The sequence below is a fragment of the Schistocerca americana genome, chromosome 2 (assembly GCF_021461395.2).
Source record: "Schistocerca americana isolate TAMUIC-IGC-003095 chromosome 2, iqSchAmer2.1, whole genome shotgun sequence".
NCBI lineage: Eukaryota > Metazoa > Arthropoda > Insecta > Orthoptera > Acrididae > Schistocerca > Schistocerca americana.
This window is the reverse complement of record NC_060120.1, coordinates 68,616,075-68,623,727: the sequence shown is the minus strand read 5'-3', so window position 1 is coordinate 68,623,727 and position 7,653 is coordinate 68,616,075.

The following is a 7,653-nucleotide window of genomic DNA, read 5'->3' as shown; positions in this document are numbered from 1 at the left end:
TTCGAGTATAATGACTTTTCTGGAGACTAGAAATCTGCTCTGTAGGAATCAGCATGGATTTCGAAAAAGACGTTCGTGTGAAACCCAGCTCGCGCTATTCGTCCACGAGACTCAAGAGGGCCATAGACACGGGTTCCCAGGTAGATGCCGTGTTTCTTGACTTCCGCAAGGCGTTCGATACAGTTCCCCACAGTCGTTTAATGAACAAAGTAAGAGCATATGGACTATCAGACCACTTTTGTGATTGGATTGAAGAGTTCGTAAACAACAGAACGCAGCATGTCATTCTCAATGGAGAGAAGTCTTCCGAAGTAAGAGTGATTTCAGGTGTGCCGCAGTGGAGTGTCATAGGACCGTTGCTATTCACAATATACATAAATGACCTTGTGGATGACATCGGAAATTCACTGAGGCTTTTTGCAGATGATGCTGTGGTGTATCGAGAGGTTGTAACAATGGAAAATTGTACTGAAATGCAGGAGGATCTGCAACGAATTGACGCATGGTGCAGGGAATGGTAATTGAATCTCAACGTAGACAAGTGTAATGTGCTGCGAATACATACAAAGATAGATCCCTTATCATTTAGCTACAAAATAGCAGGTCAGAAACTGGAAGCAGTTAATTCCATAAATTATCTGGGAGTACGCATTAGGAGTGATTTAAATGGAATGATCATATAAAGTTGATCGTCGGTAAAGCAGATGCCAGACTGAGATTCATTGGAAGAATCCTAACGAAATGCAATCCGAAAACAAAGAAAGTAGGTTACAGTACACTTGTTCGCCCACTGCTTGAATACTGCTCACCAGTGTGGGACCCGTACGAGATAGGGTTGATAGAAGAGATAGAGAAGATCCAACGGAGAGCAGCGCGCTTCGTTACAGGATCAATTAGTAATCGCGAAAGCGTTACGGAGATGATAGATAAACTCCAGTGGAAGACTCTGCAGGAGAGACGCTCAGTAGCTCGGTACGAGCTTTTGTTAAAGTTTCGAGAACATACCTTCACCGAAGAGTCAAGCAGTATACTGCTCCCTCCTACGTATATCTTGCGAAGAGACCATGAGGATAAAATCAGAGAGATTAGAGCCCACACAGAAGCATACCGACAATCCTTCTTTCTACGAACAATACGAGACTGGAATAGAAGGGAGAACCGATAGACGTACTCAAGGTACCCTCCGCCACACGCCGTCAGGTGGCTTGCGGAATATGGATGTAGATGTAGATGTAGATGTAGATGTAGATGCCAGAAACATCCTAAAGTTCCACAATGCTCTTTTTCGTAGTCTGCCCAGATACTAGCAGGTGACAACTGAAAACTCTACGGAGTGCGGTGAACACTGACGAAACATCACTCAAATCAGAATCCTCTAACAGAGAACAAACCTGACATCCTGTTAAACCTACACAACAGACCTAAGTGGTGCCAAAGGTCTCCCACAAAAGTTTGTAAAAAGCAGCGGTAGAGCGAGCGCACGAGGTGTCCATTGAAGACTAAAGCTGGCCGACCGTGGTGGCCACGCGGTTCTAGACGCTGCAGTCCGGAACCGCGCGACTGCTACAGTTGCAGGTTCGAATCCTGCCTCGGGCATGGATGTGTGTGATGTCCTTAGGTTAGTTAGGTTTAAGTAGTTCTAAGGTCTAGGGGACTGATGACCTCAGATGTTAAGTCCCATAGTGCTCAGAGCCATTTGAACCATTTTTGACTAAAGTTGTGCAGTAAACATTTGACCTGCATAATTGTGGTACTGCAAATTTAACGGCTGGTTCAAATGGCTCTGAGCACTATGCGACTTAACTTCTGAGGTCATCAGTCGCCTAGAACTTAGAACTAATTAAACCTAACTAACCTAAGGACATCACACACATCCATGCCCGAGGCAGGATTCGAACCTGCGACCGTAGCGGTCGCTCGGCTCCAGACTGTAGCGCCTAGAACGGCACGGCCACTGCGGCCGGCGCAAATTTAACGCAAAGTTACTATACATAAGCATAAAATTACTAATAATAATCATTAGTAGAACATTATATATTCCTTTTCAAACAACTGTACGCAGCAGCTCACCGAAACAACTCTGTTGAACGTAATTACGAGGTGCAGACTTGAAGACGACATAGTGCTTTCGTCTTGATAAAACTCAGTTAAACGTGCCGCGGTCTAATGGCGCCAAGTGGCAGTATAAACAACAGAAATACGTAGCGCAAAACGTATACAATCGTTGCAGATCCGTTGGAAGCAAGATAAGGGAATCAGTCCGGCATAAGAAAATAAAAGCCAAACCCAAACAATCGTGTGGCTTTGGGTGGAAACGGCTATGACAAGAGCGAGATTTTGATGTATTTAACGCTGCACTGTTTCAAAACTAAACATCTGGCCATACACCAACGACAGAGAACACAATAGGGCGCCTCCTCTGAAATTTTTCTTAGGAAAATCATTTTTCGTGCTAAAAGAAAAACTTTCTACAAAAAGGAGTATAAATGGAGCGAAATTACTTTAAAACATAAGTAATGATACTACAAGCAATATGAAAAATAAATGGTATTCTTAATTCAAATCGAGGAACAGTTAGAAGTAATTGGTGAGTAATGTGTACGACACACAGGAAAGGCATGATTCACTTCCCTCTCTCAAGGACCTTAACTTCTGTTTCCCGTCCGCGAATCAGCCGTAGCAAACTGCGGACCGTTACGACCAATTATTCGCTACGTAATTACCACAATTCCTCCAGAATCAACTAGCAATTAAGCTATTAGACGGTCTATTTACTCTTATTTACCCTAATTTCCAATCTGTTGCCAGAATTGTAAATGCTTTCACATTGGCTTATTCAGAAAATGAATTTCGTGACATCCGTATGGTTTCTGGTATGCACAAATAGTAAACACTACGTATTTTTTAAACAAACGTAGAACACATTAAGTTCATGTTATTTCTCGTCGTCATCATCTTACATAGAGGGATTAGATAACCGCCTTCCCGCCCATTGTTTCCTTGGTCGACCTCAGTCGGTCATTTCGGACTGCAGCTCAGGATTTCCTTGGATAATCTTTCATCTCTCATGCTATTCGTACCTTTTTTACATCTGTGTCTGTAATCGGATATTCCCTCATTAAAAGCATGCCTGTTAAATCTCTTCCTGTGAAACCATTCACTCTTCTCAAGTATCTCATATCTGCTGCTTGTATTATGTTGTCATTTTCTTGTTTATTACACTCTCTATCCCATACAATGATAATTGTATAGCCACAGTTTGCATATTTTCGGTTTCTGTAGTCATTTTTATTGTTCTTCAATTTGCTTGAATTTTGTGCAGCCTTTAGTTTATATCAATATCGCGATCATTGTTCCAACCGAGCTATTTAAAATGTGGTACTCTTTCAGTTGCTTCGTTGTTAAATATTATCGTCCAGAGCACTGGGTGCTTATCTTGGGCCTTAACTTTTCTCTTATGTATTGAGATTTTGTCATTGTATTCTGTGCAGATTTGGTTTAGCCGTTGTACAGCTAGCTGGAAGCCGTCTTCAGTTTCTTGTATTATTGCATCATCTGCAAATTGTATTTCTGTTTGTATCTCTGCAATAAGTGACGAAGGAATTTAAAAATCAGTTGAGTGATGTGGATGGTGTCCTGAAAAAATGTTATAAGATGATCATTAATAAAGGTGATCCAAATGTAATGGAATGCAGTCGAATTGAGATGATGATAGGGAATTTGAATTAGTACATGAGACGCTAAAAACAGAGACGACTTTTATTATAACTGAGGATAACAGAGGCACAGAAGATATAAAATGCAGACTGGCAGAAACGGGGAAAGCTTTTATAAAGAAGTGAAATATATTAACATCCAATACATAAATGAATGACAAATAAAAATTTATATTTAACTCTTTGGAAGTTTTCCTGATAGTATTTGTTTCCTGTGTAGCCATACGTGAAAGAGTGAAAGAGTAATTTAGATTGTAAGCAGTACAGGTAAGATGAGAAACGTGTACCTGTCATCAGGAGTACCATTTTACCCAGTTTAAAAATTCTGCTGGTACAGTTAGTGGCAGAAACCTTCCTCAGCCGGGAAGCGAATGTATCGCACGTGCTTTTCGGTGCGTTTGTACCATGTGTATCATATGTACCAAGGTATAATCATGAGCAGAAGATGTCTCTTTCCATTCTTCGTGCATCCAATTGCGGTGGTCCTGCGGCCATAGTAATTTATGTGGCTTGTAGCTTCTTGTTGTTGACAGAGATACACGCGTGGGACGTTGGCTGATGTTTACCGCAAATAATAGATGATTCTGGATGATAGGACTGTTCATGTGATTTCCTCAGTCATAGAACGTGTGATTGATTTGTTTGAGTATGCTTCACCTGCTCACTTAGCATATCCAACTTAACTAAAGGGGCCATCCATTAATCCCTGTTGCTTTGTTTTATCGAAATCGAAATATCCCATGAAAATCACAGAGCCTGCATGACTATGAAAGTAGATAGTGCCATGCAGTTGGCCCAGTGATCATGTCGCGAACAAGTGCTCTGAAATTCTGCTGCTTTCCATTCTGCGCGATCTCTACAGCATGACAGATACATCTAAAACAATTATTCGTAGGTGTAATTGCACAGCATTGTCCACTGCAGTGAATGTTTGTGTCATATTATTACGCGGATGTGTATTTCTACGAAAGTGGAAGTGGAAGAAAATGAGAGTGTGAAACACAGTACCGGACTGTGGGTTTCTCCTTTTGTAGCGCGTCAGGAATGCACACCGTATGGAAAGATCAGCATCAATGTGGAGCTGTACTTTCACTCTACCGAGGATTTCTATGGCTGGGATGTTTGGCGCGTGTTTAAGGGGGACGGGCAGATACTGTCTTTTGGTCATCCCCAATTAGAGTTTCTGAGATTTCTTAAATCATAGCACTCGAATGCAAAGATGACCAATTATCCTAGAGTGCTTGTTCCCCCTCTCCTTTCTCTCATGTCTTCCTTCTCGTACATTGCTCCATCTTTAACATCTCCTTCATTCTCCTTTTCTTATGAAAAATTTTCCTGCATTCGGAATTACACTAAGTTGCCTCCTATGCATGTACCTAGCACCGCTATCCATTGCTACAGGCACGAGGAACGGAGAAGATTCAAATATCGTGAGTGGAAATGATCCTTTTAACATAGTTACTCGTCAGCTCTCAAAGCTTCTCTAGACCTATTCTCCAGAAACCACTGCGAAATGAATAGGAGGGGGTACTTCCAATTGCTCCATGTATTTCTGCGTTTCTGCTCGTTCTATTCGCGTATGGAATGCGAGAAGAATACTGACACTTTGCAATAAAATTAAAAGTTCACTTTTTAGAAACCAAGTAATTGTCTCCCGTTGCTACGCAGAAGTGTGAAATTTGGCTCAAAGAAGCCTACAGCCTTCCTCTGGAAAGGTGAGAAAGCGTGGTGTCCTGCAACGTCACCCCTGGACTCGGTGGCACTTCAGACAGCAAGGTGTCGACACGTGCGAGCAAAAGGCCAGAACTCAGAAGTCCAAAACCACTGGACTAGATCTGAACGCGATCCGAAGCAGCATAGAGTGTTCATACCTTTCCGCCCTCCTGTTTCACGCCTTCATGTGGCGTGATCATGGGAGGGCAACGGGGTTCGCCATGGCACACGCGCGAACGAAATGGGAAATAGGGTAACTCCAGGACTCCCAGTTCACCAACACACTCGGTGCCAGCCGCTAATCTTTGTTGCGCATTTCAAAAACGCCCCTCTACAGAGACAGCCAATCAGTGATTCCTAGGTCCTTGGTGTCAGGCATCCCTTGCGGCACCAATTAGATTTCGCATGTGGCCAGCAGGGGCTAGCTTAGGGGAGTGAAAATGTTTGCCGGTCACACCGGCGCCTAAGAATCTGTAAATGTCTGTACACGAACATATCTAAAGTTCCCAACAAAGGTGCTCGGGTGCACCGGGGCTGTAAACGAACTGGGGAGTCTGCGAAGTTCCTTTTGTCATTTCATTCACATGTGTGTTAATGTTACGTCTCCGTCTCCCACGACACCCCCCCCCCCCCCTCTGATCACACCACAGGAGTGCGCGAAAGAGGAGGCCTGAAGACCCATAAACACACTTTACTGCTTCGGATCATACTCAAATTGCGTCAAATGGTTCTGAACGGTCCGTAGTGGTTCCACCCTGTATACGAAAGCAGAAATTGGGGTCGCTCTGCGTTCCAGTTGGGTCAGATCAAGTTCATTGGGTTTGCAGCTCCAAGGTGTCCTTAGAGGAGGAGTGAATCGTCCTGGAAAGTGTGAGCAGTGTCAAAATTTGTCAAGAACGTCGTTTTCAACAGTGAAATATTTGTAAATGCACGCCCCAAGAAAGTGGTTTCATTGGTGCACTTTATGCCACCTTCTGAGTCCTTTTCATGTCAATTTTGAGCGACGGTGTGTCTGAAATGTTGCCCTCGTTTACCCATAAGAAAACAGCTTCGTTTCAACGCTGGGCGCCGTGGTTCTGACCTCCATCATAGAGGTGTCAAGAGAAGCGGTGATGCATCGGTAAGAGGGGAGTCGACGACGTTCCCAGGGCGTGAAACCTCCTCGGTGGCGTTGGGTGGAATTGTGGCGAAATTTGGTGACAATGAAGTAGCATTAACCTGTCTTACTCCTCGAATGAACTAAGCTGTGACATTTTTTCCATGTGTCGACACCTTGCTTCCCTGAAGCGCCGCCAAGCCAGAGGATGAGGTTGCACAGCGCCGTGCTTTTGCACCAACACATAGGAAGGCTGTAGGCACCTTTGAGCTAAATTTCAAACTTCTGCGTTGCAATGGAAGATAATTTCGGGGTTCTGAAAAAAGTGACCCTTTAATTTTGTTGCGCAGAGTAGTAAATACCTCTGCAAGCGCTACAAGTGGTGTTATCTTGTTTTCGCGGTCTCTGTGGAAGCAGTACTTAGTGGCCTGATGTATTCCTAGATGCACTTAATACTGGCTCTAGAAATTTTATAAGATGGATTTCGCCTGGTAATTGTAGCTTACTTTTAAGCGATTGTCAATTGGGATTATTCATCATTTCCGTGATGCCCTCCAGTGAATAAACAAACCTGTGACAATTGATGCTGCCCTTTCTATACGTTCAATGCTCCGTGTTGGTTCTATGTGTACGGTCCTACTCACTTTAGCAGTATTCTAGAACGGGTTGCAGGAAAGTTTTGGAAGAGGTCTTGCCCCTTAGTTAATAAGACTTGCGGAGTAAATTTACTGTCTTCTACTAGGTACTTTAGTGACCCGATGATTATAAAGCTTAAAGACGTGCAACTCAGATATTTTCTCTGTGCGTTTCTCAGAACCAAATAGAATAAAACTTTTGATACCCGAGTATACTCGCAGAATAGTGTTCATACGGAAGAAACTCGACAAAAAGATTTTTTCTGAGAAATGAAAAAAATATGGAAAGATACGCTGCTTCTAAAACTAAGTGAAAGGAAGTTATGGAAAATTTACATACACACATCAAAAAAGTTTTGCGTCACCTCGGTTCCGACAGATCCGGGACCTGTACAGATAATTGGAATAGAGATCAACATAAATATGATTTCCGCCCTTTTTTATTGCTCATGATAACCACACGTTGCATGTTGTACCACCATACAGCGAGACC